Here is a 16,025-nt window from a genome sequence, read left to right as displayed (position 1 = left end):
CCTAAAAGATAATGTAGGATATCACCACCCCCTTGTTGCAGAGGAGAACACTGAGGCATTGAAAAGCTGAGCTAACCTTTTCAGGGTCTCACCCCCGTGACAGTGAGAGCCAGCACTCAGACCCAGGCACTTTGCCTCCAGAGCCCTTCCCCTTGGCCATCATGCTCACGGGTAACTGAGAAAACTTCAGTGAGATTTGCATCCCCTCCTTCTTGTTCAACCTCCAAGATTTCAAAGAGAAAAAGAAGATTGAAAGGAAGGCCTACAAAACACTCAGAACCAATTAATGCAATGAAGAAGAAGAGAGAGACTAAACAGAACCATTTAGTCTTCCCAAAGAAACAGACTCTATGCCTCTGGAGAGGATGCAATCACATCTCCAACCAGATGACTTTACGGGCCTTGATTTTCCTGATCTGAACTAGGGAGTTCCCAGAGGGGCTCCCAGAAAAAGGTGACAGTGCCTTCTGTGTTCAAGTTTAGAGGGAACAGCTAAGCATTCCTGCCTCCTTGACTTCAGGCGAGAGGAAGCGCTCCTCGAGGGAAAAGAGGTAGGGAGCACATCCCATAGAAATCAGACAAAAGCATGGTTTCCTAAGTTCATTAATGAACAGATCACTTTCATATTTAGCCATATCCATGTACCTTTATCATTGATTACCTGACATTTTTCATGCTTTGATTCACATTTTTATTTGGAAAATTTATTTTTAAAATTAATTACCTCTCATTACCACAACTGAAATACCACTATGAATTGCCACAAGCAGGATGTAATTCTAAAATTAAATAAAAAGAAAACAGGTGTTATTATGGCTTATAGCAGAGTTAATAAGCAAAGCTCATGAGTTTGCACAAACATTCCTTGGAGGTCTGGGCAGGGGCGGCCTTTAGGGCAATCTAGAGCAGCACTGGGGCTGGAGTGACCGATGTGAGAAAACCCTGGTTGTGCCTGGTTTACCACTGCCCTATAGTAGCCCTTAGGGTATGGAATGCTTCTTCTTTTCCAGCCTGGGAACCATTAAGTTCCTCCTCTTAATCAGAGCTCAGAGACCACATAGAGATCAGTATAGACCCAGAAGCTACTGGTACTAGGGATGAACCAAATGGACTAGAATGAATATAATGTTGAGTGAGAAGTCAGGACCTTGAAATTTAAAAATCTTATGTGTACTGACTCGCTAGATGAATGACCTTGATCTGCATTATCTAATACAGTGGCCACTAGACACACGTGGCAACTGAGTGCTTGAAATGCCTGCCACTAGTGAGGAGATATTGAATATTTCTTTTTTTACTTCATAATATGTAATTAATTTAAATTTAAATACTCTCATGTGACTATTGGCTACACTACAGGGCAGCACAGGTTAGAGAATAACCATTATACCATAATATCATCTGCTTTATTTCCCTGTAGCGATAAACAGATTTCATAAGATCTCACATCTAATAACAATTCTGAATGCCTTTTTCCCTCTGCTGAGATACAGTTGAATGTCAATTCAGCCGCGGGTACTCCAGGGTGGGGCCGGCTGTGCAGCTGACTTTGCTTCCTCATTAGATCCCGACACCTTCACCAAGGGAATAAGAGCCTCAGCCAGTCCTGCTCTCCCACAGAGGGGTCTCAGCTGCCTTGGCTAGTCACACAGCTCTACCCAGGTGGTAGAGCTTTCCTCCTTTCCTTCCACGTTTGATTATTATCGCTGCAGCACGGTGCAGGCGCCTATGCTGTATACTGCAGGGATTTCCTTGTTTTGGAAGGCAGCTGGGACGAGAGTAAGGCAGTCATGTCAGCAATTGCGGGACAGTGGTTGAATTTTTGTCCCATCCCCAGGACACTGCTTTTGATTCCCCAAAATGGAGATTTACTGAATTTTGCAAGGCTGATTTCTCTATTGCACAGACAAGACTGAAGAAATAGTATTATTCCTGAGCAGTCCATTGCAGAGATATTTTCCAATTTCTTTATCATTCTCCCGCTATTGGACATTTGGGTTGTTTCCAGTTTGGGCTCTTATGAATAAGCTTCTATGAACATTCTTATTATACGTGTCTTTGTGAGCACATTCCCCCCCCAGCCCCCTCGCCCCACTTCCATTTCTGTTGGTTGAATACTTAAGGAAGTAGTTGATGGAACCTAAGAGGCAGGGTGGAGATTTAATTTTATAAGAAACTGCCTAAAGTTGCCAAAGTGGTTGTACCACTTTATAGTTACATCAACATGTATGAGAGCTCTGATTGTTGACACATATTCTCTCCTGGACCAAACTGTAGGTCAGGCTCCTCTGAACTCTCTTCTCAACTAGGTCTTGATTCTCAGACTTCAGGGTTTGTGTTTGCATTGTCCAATTTTAGCAAGAATCCTGCTAAGTCATTTTAAACAGACCCCTGCCATGATAGTCTCCTCCTGCTCCACCCCGGTACCCCAGCTGATGCTTGATCACTTTGGCCGGCATTCAGCAAGAATCCCTTAGCTTGGTTTAGCCATAATCTCCCCTTACTCCTGATGTTTCCTCTTAGTAATGTTCCATTCACTAACCCTCACCGTGCTTCTTGGCTATAAATTCCCACTTTGCTTTGTTGTATTCAGTGTAGAGCTTGATCTCTCTCGCTGTCTTACCACAAAACCGCATTACAGTCGTCCCCCTCCGACATATAACGCATATTTCAGTGAGTTCCACAAACAATGCGTTGAAAGTAAAATGGGCCCAATCTGGGGGTCACACCTAGCCGGCTGAGGTGCCCCTGAGTGTGTGACATTCTCGGCAGTATATGGTTGTTTTGTCTAGTTTCCCCACACCCAAAAATCCTCACTTTGAAATCTCTGGGCAATCGTTTTCTTTGCTAAAACTTTTAAAGTGGTCTTACGCTAAGTGCATTAAAAAGAAACCTGTTGCATCCTTGGAATCCATCAAAAGCCAACGGAGAGACGTTCAAGTGCTACAAGTTCAAGTGCTGCCCATCTGGGGAAGCGGAGGGGCTGCTTATTCGCTGGCCGCCTGGCCACGGTTGTCTGCGTTGGCGACAACTGCTCAGGGGAACTCGACTCACCTTCACCAGAGCCGGCACGACTCGGTCCCTGCGGACGCTGACCTCATCTTCACGGTGCGTTTAGATGAGGAATTCGCATAGCATTTCCTCTTTTCCCTTAATCTGTTTCCACCTCTCCCTCTGTCTCTTCAAGACCGTTTTTGGATCCTGAGTGGACAGGACTTAAAGGAGAGGCTGCCCTTCTACTACCTGTGTCTTCCTGTCCGGACGTTACTGCCCGCGAGGGAGAACGAGAGGAGCCGGAAGGGCAGCAGGTGCCCGAGAACCACAAAGTCGTCGTGTGCGCCCGCGCGCACCGCGCCCCTGCGTCTCGCGGGCCGCTGGCCAATGAACCCACGACGCCCGAAGCTTCTCCTTCGGCGCCACGCGAGGTGCGGGGCTCCCGACCCGGCGAGAGGGGCCCCGCGGAGGCGGCCCGGCCCTGCCCCCGGCCCTCGAGGACAGGCCCGGAAGAGGCCGATTTGGACCGGCGGAGCCAAGAAAAGTCTCAAGCGCGGCCCGGCCCCACACTCCCGAGGTTAAAGGTCTCAAACCCTGAACCCTGGGCTGACCGAGGGTCGCGAGTTGAATCGATCTCTACGCCTCTCTCAGGAGAGTCGAGGGCCAAAATCAGACCAAGAAAAATATGTGTGGATCAAAGTGCTCAATTAATCAAAGAAAAAATACGATTTTCTGACAAATTGGAAGTGTGGTGTGAGAGAAAGACCGGCGTAAAAGAGATGTGTGTTTGGCATGAGCATACGGATCACCAACTAAGGCGGGAAAGCTGCCATTGCCGCAGGTTTTAGGGGAAAGACCCGGAGTTTCGTTCAGAGCCCTGGGGCCTTCCTAGAAAGCCTTTCCACCCAGGCCGTCCCCGTTCCCACATCCGTCGTCCTTTATGATACTGGGTCTCACTCTGGGAGCCTCCCGTCCCCCGCCTCCTTTTTTGGAAGACAAAATTCCAAAGGTTTGCACCACTCGAATGTTTGCTTTTCAGCTATCAGCCAAGGTCCTGAAAGCATCTGGACCACACTAATCAAAGGAGTAACTGACCAACAGCAGTCCTCTGATGTGTCTGAACTTCTGACTTCTGAATTCATTCAACTCAGTTCTCTGGCAGCTGGGATGGAGGCCCCTAAGGATCCCTCTAGGGAAACTCGCTAGAGGAATGTTATGGAACTTAGGCTTGGGGAATTCTTAGCAGTCAAGTCTCAGAGGTGTCATTGGAGCACCCTGGCCTTTGTACAGGTACAGCTTTGGATTCCAGACCCCAGGTGGGAATTTGTACCCTTGAGGAGGAACTGGATCCTAGTTGCAGTTCTGGTCCAGTTGGTTCTTTCCACACCACGCTCCCAAACCACAAGGGCTGTCAGTGTAGTTGGGAGCTGTGGTGTCCCCAAGTCCAGATATGGTGGTTGCAGAACGTGAACTATTGGGAGTGTTATGAGCTTGCACCCAACCTTGAATTTAGAACATCGGTAGTTCAATGGCAGTATCTGTGGTTTCATGTGCAGTACCCAGTGTTGACTCCTGGCCAAGGTATGTGTTTGCCATTCACTCTGCCACAGTTTATTTTCTGCCTCTGCAGAGCATGTGTGGGAATCTTCATTGTGCATGCAAGATTAGAAGAGTCACCCTTTTTACTACCTCTGCTGGACTGTTTATTGCACAGGTAAGTCTGTTCCATGTAGAGATCTAGCAGCCAGGAGCAATGATGCTGTCAACTGAAGAAACTGTGGAGAACCCAGCTGTGATTTTGGAATAAAAGATATTCAAGAGTTTGTCTAAACAGTAGCTTGGCAGCCTTGGGGGCCAGGTTGTGATCCTGGAGGGATTAGTGCTTGGCCTGAGGTGAAACAACCGCTGCTCCAGGTTGTATATTCCATGGGAAGTCGGTTCTGGGGTGTTTCTGTAGTGTAGAACATTTGGAACTAATCTCCTTGGCATATTCACCTACACCTCTGGCTGATCTAGACAAAGCATCCTCAGGTCACTGTTTAACCCTGATTTGCAAGCTGGCCCTTGGGCTGGTCACCAGTATCTTCTCAATGTGCTGTAGGGATGAAGGAAGTGAACCTCCAGGAAGGAGAGTAGCCCTGGGGTGGGACATATCCATCCAAAAGTGGCTGAGATGTTAGAGGCCATGGCCTCAGGGGTGCACAGAAGGGCAAGGCTTGAATGTACTAATCTATTTATTGCTGACAGGAAGCTTGAGGAAGGTACTGGGCTTTCCAGGTGAGTGGTGTTCAGAGTCTAGATGTATCAGGAGCCTGTGGCTTCCAAGCACACCAGGAGCCTGTGCTCAGCACCCAGCCCTCAACAGTGTCATTGGCTCCAGAGAGCCATACACACGTGAGAGAAGAGAAGAGGCTGAACAAAGCCCTGGCAGTTGTGTCCCCGAATTTCAACAGATGCAGTAACCTGAAAGAAGACAAGGGTGGTCAGAGGCAGTGGGAATCCGTCTGAATCTGTACAGCACGCATTCTAAATGCATTTTTAAAGTTGTCAGTGAATGTATGTAGGTAGCAGTAATTATGAAGCTGTAGGACTGAGGAATTTGTTTCTTTGCCTGTGGCTCCCCCAACCTTCAAAGCCAGCAAAGCCTCACTGAATCCCTCACAAGCTTGGACTCTCTCCAACTCCCTAGTTCTGACCTCTTGACCCAGATTTAAAGGGTTCCTGTGATTAGATCAGTCCACCTGGATAATCTCCCCATTTTAAGGTCAACTGTATTACCTCTGCAAAGTGCCTTTTGCCATGTAATGTAATATAATTCTGCAAATAATAGCCATAAAGAAGCTGGAGTGGCTATACTAACACCAGACAAAATAGATAGGAGACTTTACAACAATAAAATGTCACCAGAGATAAAGAGGGATATTTTATAACAATAAAAGGATTAATCCATCAGGATGATGTAATAGATTTAAACACAGTGCATCTAACAGCATCCCACAATACATGAAGAAGAAACTGACGGAATCAAAGGGAGAAACAGACAATTCAACAATAATTATTGGAGACTTCAATACCACACTTTCAGCAGTGGATAGAACAACCAGGCAGAAGAGCAGAAGGAGACAGAAGATTTAAATAATATGACCTAACAGACACCTATAGACACTCCACCCAACAAGAGCAGAATAGAATTTCTCTCAAGTGCACTGAGAACATTCTCCAGGAGACTAGACACTAAGACATAAAATAAGCTAAAATACATTTAAAGGGATGGAAGTCATATACAATTTCGACATCTCACACACCAACACTACAGGCTAGAAGCAGGGTGGCGAGCGGGTTGGGTAGTCTGTCCTCTTTCCTTCACTTTGTCATGAATGTTCAGTAGAACTTATGGAGGTGGCCGTGGTCCCACATGTGTAGGCCATCAGCCTGGAAAAGCTAGGCAGCTGACGAGAAGAGAGAGATATTTCAGGGGAGTTGCCCTAGTCTCAGGCTCACAAAACCAGGGACGCATTGATACCTAGGAAGTAAGCAGAGGTCAGGAGATCACTTTCTGTCCTGCCTGTCTGTGCCCCTCTTTAAAACCTCAGCTTCTATGTCACTAGATCCCACTGCTCAGAAGTGCTGTGGCCACCACCAACAACCATAGACCCATGATCTTGATGTTTACTGTGCTCTGGCTGAGAATACAACCACAGGTCAATAGCTTTGGGTCAACACAAGCTATCAGTCAGAGTTCTATGAAAACTGCTCTGGGCATAAGGAACAGCGGTCATTTCCAAGTCATTCCAAATTAGATGGCCACTGCGTGTTTCAAAGAAACATAAAAAAAGTATTTCAGTGACTTTGACAAGTTGGAAAGAAACCCTGTGGCGCTAGGACGACATTTACAAGTGACAAGCACGACATCTTATATACAGATTAAAACACAAAGCAACCTACAGGAGAAGAAGAGGGGGAGACTGGAGGCAGGGAGGTCAAACCTGATTTCAAGTTTAATGAGAAGCCTACATGCTTCCCTAGTGAGTGAAAAGAAGCCACCATAACATTGGTCTCCAGCAAGAAGGTAAATAAGACACAATCTGGCTGGTAATACTTATAAATTAATTATGCACACACGGAGCACAGTATTATACTCAGGATTTTTTTCCCACAATATTAAAATGGTGTGGAGAAAACTAGAGAATCAAAGAAGAGCACCAAGACTATCTAAAAGTTTTCAATTTTCCTTTTGCTTTTTTTGAAATTTTAAAATTTGTGTAAGGGTTGACATGTAGTATTCATTTATAATTTAAGTTGTTTTCATATTTATTTTATCCCTTTTCCTTTTTAAAGTTTCTTTTTCTCTCCTTTTTCTTTGATTAAATTTTCCAGAAAGTTGCCAATTTTACTATATTTCATTATTTTTTTCTCAAAAGAACCAGATTTTAAAGTGTATTTCATTCTACTGCTTTTGTCTTTACTGACTCCTTCTTTTTATTAGAGCTTTCAGATATAATTTACATATACCAAAAAGTCACCATTTTACAGTATGTAGTTAAGTGATTTTTAGTATATTCACAACATTTTGCAACCATTCGATTCATCATTTAAAAATTTTTTGCTTTATTATTTTCTTTTCTCTGCTTTCTTTGAAGTTGCACATTTTTGTTCCTTTCCTTGATAGTTAGGCTAATACTTCATTTTTATTCCTTTAAAAATAATAATATAATTTTGACTGTGTATTTACCCCCTTAGTATAACTAAAAGTTTTCAATTTTTCTGTAAGAAAAGTGTCTTCATGACAGTCCTTAAGACAATGAAAGAATTTGGGAAAATCTCGATTCCTTGGTGTTTTCTATGCTTGCAAGAATAAACAGTACAAAATTGTATTAAAGTTTTGAAAGAGACAGACCTGTGGTTTCAGTACAAGATACTGAGAGTAGCTGCTGAGCGGGTGTCCGCATCAGGGGTGACCTTCAGAACAGACCCGGTGTCCTTGAGTCTCAGTGTGGCCTAGGCAACTAGAAGACAGGGGCTCCCAAGGTTCCATGACAGCGCCAACTTCCATTTCTGTTACTGTGACGCCGCACGGTTACCTGCACACTGGGTCCTCCCTCGGGCACTCTTGTCAGAGCCTGACCTCTGAGCTTTGGCATCTTGTGCCTTATTTTTGTGGTTAAGGATTCTCAGTTGTGGAATGCTGACAAAGTCTGGCCTGAACTAAGTAATGAATTACATTTGCATTCTTTGCACCTGTTTAAATACATTTTTTCACTTAATGAAATCTTATTGAGGTATAATTTACATACTATAAAACTCACCCAATATAATTGTATGCTTCAGTGATTTTAGTAATTTACCAGGGAGTGCGGCCATCACCAGAATCCATCACTTGTTTTTAATTTATTATTTGTTTGGGTTTCTTCTCCCCAGGTTTTGGCTCTACTTCTTCCACCATAAGCTTCAGCATGGCAGTATCTCTCACCACTTTCTCTGGTGAGAGAAGTGAAATGAGCATCCTGGAAACCAACCAGTACTTGCGCTCCCAGCTGGAAAAAAGCAAACAGGACTTTCAAGACCTCACAGAGAAATTCCTCATGTCCCAAGCTACTGCCTACTCCCTGGCCAAACAGCTGCAGAAATACAGTAAGTCCTATGTGTTCACAGTCACCAAAGTGATAAATGATTGTCCATCTTCCCTCTAAGCACCTAAACACCCTCCAGACTTTCTTTTCTCTTCATCATCCAATCAAATCAAATAAATCTCATCCTTACTATACTCCTAGAATGGTGGAAGTGGGTAGTTTACCCTCATTTTGCAGAGGATGGAAACACTGAGGCACAAAGGAGTAAAGTTTGCAGTGGGAGTGTATGGAGGAATAGAGGCTGAGATCTCGGTTCAGGCGCTAAACTTTCTTTTCTCTGCCAGGAATACGTGTCAGATCCTTGTTGGCTTAAACATGTCAGGATTTAATTCAAACTTTTATGAGCATCCATTTGCAAAGCACAGTTCTAGCTGCACTCAGGGAGAAAGAAGTGATAGGAGACCCCACCTACCTTAAAGGAGTTTAAAGCTCTCTGTTCCCAAGTGAACCACAGATATCTGGAGATGAGAACATCAATAACAGAGAGTGGAGGGATGGAGCTGTAGTGACTGAGGAACAGGGGAGCGAGGGCACGAGAGGGACAGGGATATAAGGGGAGGATTCTTACTGACCCTGAAATTGAGTTTGCTTTCAAATTTCTACCATTATTTTTCAATAAACCAATGGGGGATAAAATTTGCTATCCAACTTACTAACATGGGCTGAAAAGTAGAAATTAAAGCCTACTTGTCAACGATTTGAAAAGACAAGCTTTGGGGTTTGGGAATGTTAGGTTTTTTAGTATCAGTTATTATAATCATAACGCAGCTTTTTTTGAAACTGCAGAAGAAAGATATCATCCAACGTCTTCTTGTAAAGGTAACACAGTGCAGTGATTAAGAGCATGTACCCTGGCGCCAGACTTCCTGGATTTAAACCCAAGTTGTTTATCTTCTCTCTGCCTCAATTTCCACATCTGTAATGGTAATAGGACTAGTGTCTACCTCCTCAGGTAGTGGTGATGATTACAGGATGATAATTCTCTAAAATCTACTAGAACAAGGCCTCGGCAAACACTGTGTATTTGTTCTGCCTCCAGACTAACACACAGCACCGTTAGCTTTTGAGCATGTGTCTTTCAGACTTTTTCCCTTCATACACATTTTTACAGAGTTTGTCTCCAGATAAACTTTAAAATCTTTGAGGGACTTCCCTGGTGGCGCAGTGGTTAAGAACAGGTTCGAGCGCTCGTCCAGGAAGATCCCACATGCTGCAGAGCAACTAAGCTCGTGTGTCACAACTACTGAGCCCGCTGGCCTAGAGCCCATGTTCAGCAATGAGAGAAGCCACCGCAATGAGAAGCCCGCGCAATGAAGCGTAGCTCCCGCTCACTACAACTAGAGAAACCCCGCACACAGTGACGAAGACCCAACACAGCCAAAAATAAATGAATAAATATATTTTTTTTAAATCTTTGAAATATTGGGGGATTACGGAAACTCTCAGTGTGGGACAACTGTCAGCCCTACAGTCCTTGGAGCCTTCCCCAAAACACGGGAAATTCCTACTCCATGCCCCAGGTTAATATTCTACTTAAGAGGCTGCAAGGCTTGGTAAAGCTTTGGAGTCAGAACTCAGGGTATGTGAATTCTGACTTTGCTTCATTCCAGTTGAATCATCTTGAGAAAGTTATTATACCTGCCTGTGAGCTTCTCTTTCCTCAGCTCTAACATGGGGAGGCTGAGGAATCAGATGTGGAAGTCCCTGCGTAGAGCCTGCTACCGAGGTTACATCAGTCCCCGGGATGGACCCTGCCTCCTCCCTTGAAGACAGTGACCCAGCAGCCTGTCCAGCTTTCCCCTGAGGCAGCGTCTCTGTTTCCCCAGAGTGTGAAGAGTACAAAGACCTCATTGAATCTGTGCTGGAGGAGGAAGTGCTGTTTGAGGAGGGGGAGCTGGCAGAGAAGATGAGACCGGCTGCAAGGCTTGGGTAAGGAGGAAGCTGTGTGGGAAAGTGTGTGAAGTGGGGAAGCCCAGGCTGATAGAATAAAGAGCAAATCTGTGCAAGGAGAAGGGCAGAAATGTACACGGCAGGCCCAGAACTAGACAAAGACAGCCTGCGGGGCTGTGGGAACTAGATGGTGGACTAGTTAGGCCTCTGGGTTCTCCCTCAAATACTATATGAATCAAATGGAGACACATGCCTGGGTTGGAATACTAGCAATGTGGCTTCTAGCTGTGTGACCTTGGGCAAATGTACTTAACTTTCCAGTGTCTGAGTTACCTCAGCTACCTCATCTGTAAAATGGGGCAGGGAGGTGGGGTGAGGAACCCTAAAGCTGAGCCTCTCGGGAGCCGCAGTTTCCTCCGCTGAGAGAGCACTGGTGGTTCCAGGTTCATTCTTTAGTTTACAAGGTTGGTGACTAGGATAGTAGTGGCAGGACCTGAGCTTTTCACGGACATAGGTTTGAACCCACACATAGGCGATTGTTTCCATAGTGTAGCGGTTATCACATTCGCCTCATACGCGGGTGGGAACATATTTCTTTTCCCTGACATTTATATTCCCATTCAACAAACTAAAAAGGGGGGCAGAAGGTGTGTGGCAGCGGGCGGACCTGCATTTTCCTTCGCCCAAGATACTTGGGAGGAGTTTCGTTACTACCTGAAAGCCTAATCTGCACTAGGAACCAGCCCTCCTTTCTCTGCTTGGTCATATTGTAGACCAAGCCACAGCCAGTTAATCCAAGGAGCGCGCAGGACAAGACGGACTTCGGGGTACCTTTACATTCGGAAATCCCCTCACCTCCTCCTCTGGCGCCTAAATCTCCGCTACACGCTGACACGTATTATGTCTCTGAAAACCAGGTAGTAGTACATCCCTGTGAAGCACACTTGGCTTTCCCTCACCCCAGCACATGTGAGGAACAATTTGATTTGCGTGACAGAACAAAAGAGAACGAATTCAACTCTGCACCGGGGGCTCGAGCCAAAGACCCAAAGATGAAGAATGTCAGGCTCTGCGAACTGAGCTGGCCGCGGAGGAAACGGAGCCGGTAAACGTGCCATTATCAGGAGACCCTCCAGCGTCAGGTCAGAGATCAGGAAGTAGATGGACCCGCTCATCCCCCGCTGAGAACCAAGTCTGCCCCTGACTCATAAAGAATCTGAGGTTCAGAAAGAGAGCATGACCTCTCCCCAGACCTGGATTCCGGGTCTTCCCCTCACTACCTGCGGCGCCTGCCGTTCTCCCGCCTTAGATGACGCCAACTCCAGGTCCTAAGGCTCCGACCAAGAGTTGTCTCTCACGCAGCGTTTTCCTCAGACCCTACATGCAGTTAGTTAGGACTTCGTGTTTGCTTCTCAGTCCAGGTGGACTTTGGCCTACACAGTCCCTCCTTTTCACGACTCTGGACTTGGGCAAACGACTCTCATGATAAAGGCGGGGAAATCAGTGTAACGCTCGGCTCCCTCACCCTGAACTTCGGATGGGGGGTGGTGGTGGGCGACCCTTGCGCTTTTTCCTGGGCTGCATTCCTCTTCCGGGCCCGTCCTCGAGGCCAGGGCCGGGGCCGGGTGCCCTCAGCGTGCTCCTCTCGCCGGCTCTGGAGCCCCGCGCCTTCCCTTGCGGCTGCAGGGAGGCTCCAGGGGCCGCCTGACCGGGTTTGCGGGCCCCAGCGGCGCGGGTGTGTGTTTGTGGTCCCTCGGGGGCCCGCTGTCCCTCCGCCCCTGTCGGGGAAAGGACGACCGCCCCCTCGTCCTGTCCACGTGGGACGGCAGCGCGCCGGACGCGACCGAAAGACCGAATCCGTTCCTCTGGCTGCGCGTGGGAGGTGAAAACTGGAACCTGGAGGGGAGGGAAAAGGGGGAAAATCTCATGAAATGTCCTGATCTAAAGCTATTTTCAAGTCCGCCTCTTTGGGGACTCAGCCCTCCAGCGCTGGCGAGGATGCTGCAGTCCGGTCGCACCCTCGACGGCACTTGGAGTCGACGCGCGACAAGGCAGAGCCCCGCGGCTTGGGGGTCAGTGCGCATGCTGCCCGCGCCTTCCTCGGGGTCGCAGCACTTGAACCTCACGTGTGAAGGAAGCGCGGTGACCGCCACAACGAGAAAGAAGGAAAACAACGACTGGAGAAAATGGCACAAGCTTCCCCACACTTGTAAAGCTTTACTTTTAAAGGAAACCAGACAGGGAGACACAGACACACAGACAGACAACGTTGCAGTAAAGTTTTTCAGCAAAAAGAAAGTCGTCTGCCTGCTGGCCGTGTGCTGTGAGGTGAACACGAAACCCCCTCCAGACACCGGCTTTCTGGGAAAACCGCCTTTACCTCTTCGTCTTCCTAGGTTAAAATTCGCTCTCCATGACCTGTTGAACCGGAAAATTGTAAAAGGCAAATAAAAGACGTTTCAGACATTGTAAAAGGTAAAACAAAACTGTTGCTCAAGAAGAATGTCACGTACGACGAGGGAGGAATGAACAGTCGTGAGATGGGTGTGGACCGCGCCTGCGTCCTCCGCGGCTTTCTGCTGGGCCTGGTCTTCAAACGAAGTCAATACAGGCCGGGAAGCGCAGCTCGGCCTGCGTTGATGCTTGATGTTTTTCCAACAGCCAAATGACCTGAGACGTCAGCCTTTGCTACGGTTCCTGCTAAACGTGAAAGTGTGATTAAAGTACTGGACTTCAGCTAGACGACTAGAATAAGCCACAGCGGCAGGAACCTGAGGAAGCCCGTTTGCCGGGAGACGCCGGAGAAGGGCTGCTACGAAAGGGCTTTCGAGGAAGGAGCAGAGGGGAGGGAGGGGAGGGCGGGTCGGGCGGGTCCTATGGTTCCCGGGTGGATTCGAAGCATCGATCATTTCCGAGAGCCCAGAGCACTGACCGCCTGCGCCGTGAAAAGGGCCACCGAGGCGCGGGTCCGCAGCCTTGGAGTGGTGGTGTCCACGCTGCTGGGATGCGAGGTCGCCTGGGGCTCAGGCTCACCTAACCCCCGGCTCCTGGGGCTTCCGGGAGCTGGAGAGTCCGCGGGGGCGATCCCTGCACTCGGTGCATAGCTGTGTGTTGGATGCGGGATTGGGAAGTGAAGCTGTGAGGGCCCCAGGGACCTCGCTTCGGGGGAGGCGAGGAACCCTAAACGAGGGCCTCTCGGGAGCTGCAGTCTCCTTACCTGAGGGCTCGCCTGTGCTCCCAGGGTCTTCTGCTGTCGAAAATATTTGTGGCCAGTCGTGGCAGGAGATACAGTTCTTGGATGTGTCATAAGGGGCCTGAGAAAGAGCTGTTTCCGTAGTGTAGTGGTTATCACGTTCGCCTAACACGCGAAAGGTCCCTGGTTCGAAACCAGGCGGAAACACGTCGATTCTTTTCTGAAACTAACATTCACGTTTAAACGCCAAAAAACGGGGCGAGTGGGATGGATTGAGGTAGCGCGTGCAGCTGTACTTTTATCCCCCCGAAATACAGGAGGAGTTCCCTTATTGCCTGAAAGCCTGCTCAGCACTAGCAACCATCCCTCCTTTGTCTGCTCTGTGTCACTTTGAAGACAAGGCCACAGACAGACCAAGAAGGGCCCAGGACAAAGCCAAGTTAAGGTTATCTTTACATTCGGAAATCCCCTCACCTTCTCATGTGGCGCCTAAATCTCCTCTACACGCTGACACGTATTTTGTCTCTGGAAACAAGAAGTTTATCCCTGTGAAGTTCACTTGCTTACCCCACCTCAGCACGCTTGCGGAACACGTTGATTTGCGTGACAGAACAAGAGAGACCGACCCAACTCCGCACCGGGTGCTCGACCCAAAGACACGTAGACGAATTTCAGGCTCCAGAATTGCAGCTGGTAGGGGCACGTAAAGGAGTCCTTACACGTGCCATTATCAGGAGAGCCCCTGTAGTGAGCTCAGAGATGAGGAAGTAGACGGAATCGCTCATCAGCCGCTGAGAGCCAAGTCAGCACCTGACACATAAGGAAACCGAGGTTCAGAAAGAGAGCATGACCTTGGCTCTGCCGCACACAGCGCTAAAGCTAGACCAGGATGGAACCCAGCCACTTACCTTGCGGCCTGGCCTCAGAGCCCAAAGCGTCACCCAGAACAGGAGAGGTGAAAAGTGATGAGCAGCGGTGCAAGGGCTGGGAGCCTTTCACAGCTGCCTTCAGCCGCGGGCCGCTGGGAATCGCCTCCTTTCCTGCTCTAGGCATCTCAGGAATTTAATTTTTACTTTCACAGTTTCCACCTGAAGACACTAAGTTGGCCGTTTTGTGTGGCTCCCTGGTGGTCTAATAGTTAGGATTCGGTGCTTTCACCGCCATGACCTGGGTTCAATTCCCGGTCAGGGAAGTGTCCTTTTGCTGGCATCCTGATTTTGTAGTTATGTATTCATTCCACTGTGTCACTTCCCAAAGTGGGGCTCTCATAGAGCCTCTATACTTTAAGGATTCCAGTGGATAGCATCCAAGGTGCTTTTTACTGAACTTTCTTTCTGAAATGTAACTCCGAAGAAAAACCAAAAAGTTTAGCTTTACTGTATCATAGAGATAAATTAGTATGTATCCAGTGTGCTAGGTACAAGAAAAAAAATTCAAGTTGATAGTAAGGATAAATCTCGAATACTTTTAACACTCTAGAGAATTCTAATAATTAACATATGATTGTACAGAAAATGTTATATTTCTAGAGATGACTCCTTGTATGCATCAAAACAGTTTAATAATTTCAGTCTAAAAACTACTTTATGTTGTTTTACAAATATTACAATAATATGGAACATATGGGTAGCATAGTATTCTAGTTTCACAAGTCCTGGATTTTTTTTTTTTTCCTGGATTTATTTTCTCTTCAAAATTCTAGTAACATTGAACTGCCTAAATTTTTATACTGGTTTTACTTGTTTAACAAGAAAATTTTAATCCAATAAATATTTAAGTTTATGAAATTTAAAATCATGTTTTCCAGTAAATTAAATATACCATATAATATATTTTAAATGGAGATTTACTATTATAAGTCTAGAAATCAGAGTAACTTAATTATTCCACTTACAATTTGGGGTATCATTTACTGTATGATTCCAACATGCATTTCTCTATTATGTGTCATCTCAACTTTTGATTTTAAGGTCTATTTTTATCTTTAAGTTCTTTGATTGATATTAAATTAATTGATTTGTGGTCTTTGCCTGTATAATTGAGATAGAAATGACAAACACTGTTCTACTATGACGCTACCTCGCATTTTTATAGATTAAAGAATGGCCATATGTGAACAGGTTGAGAGGAGGCTCAGGTAACGTTTATGGGAGGTTGGTGACTGTGGCCATCAATGTAATTGCAAGAATTGTAGAACACATGGAATATCTGCTCCAGGAAGTAGGGAGCTGTCACTGAAAGCCTCCTGTTTTCCTAAAGTGCTTGTTTATTTAATAAAACAATGTTTCTGGTTCTAGGTTACCTACCTCTAGGCCTGA

The 16,025-nt window shown here is 46.7% G+C and overlaps 1 non-coding gene across 1 annotated transcript; it reads left to right on the top strand.

The window, feature by feature from the left end:
* The first annotated feature begins 13,841 nt into the window (after window positions 1-13,841).
* On the top strand, window positions 13,842-13,914 carry TRNAV-AAC (transfer RNA valine (anticodon AAC)). The gene has a single exon. It is a non-coding gene; the product is annotated as a tRNA-Val (tRNA).
* The last annotated feature ends 2,111 nt before the right edge of the window (window positions 13,915-16,025 follow it).

The sequence above is a fragment of the Delphinus delphis genome, chromosome 1 (genome assembly GCF_949987515.2).
Source record: "Delphinus delphis chromosome 1, mDelDel1.2, whole genome shotgun sequence".
NCBI classification, from domain to species: Eukaryota; Metazoa; Chordata; class Mammalia; order Artiodactyla; family Delphinidae; genus Delphinus; species Delphinus delphis.
Note: the sequence above shows the minus strand (reverse complement) of the source record. Positions and strands in the feature narration are given on the sequence as shown.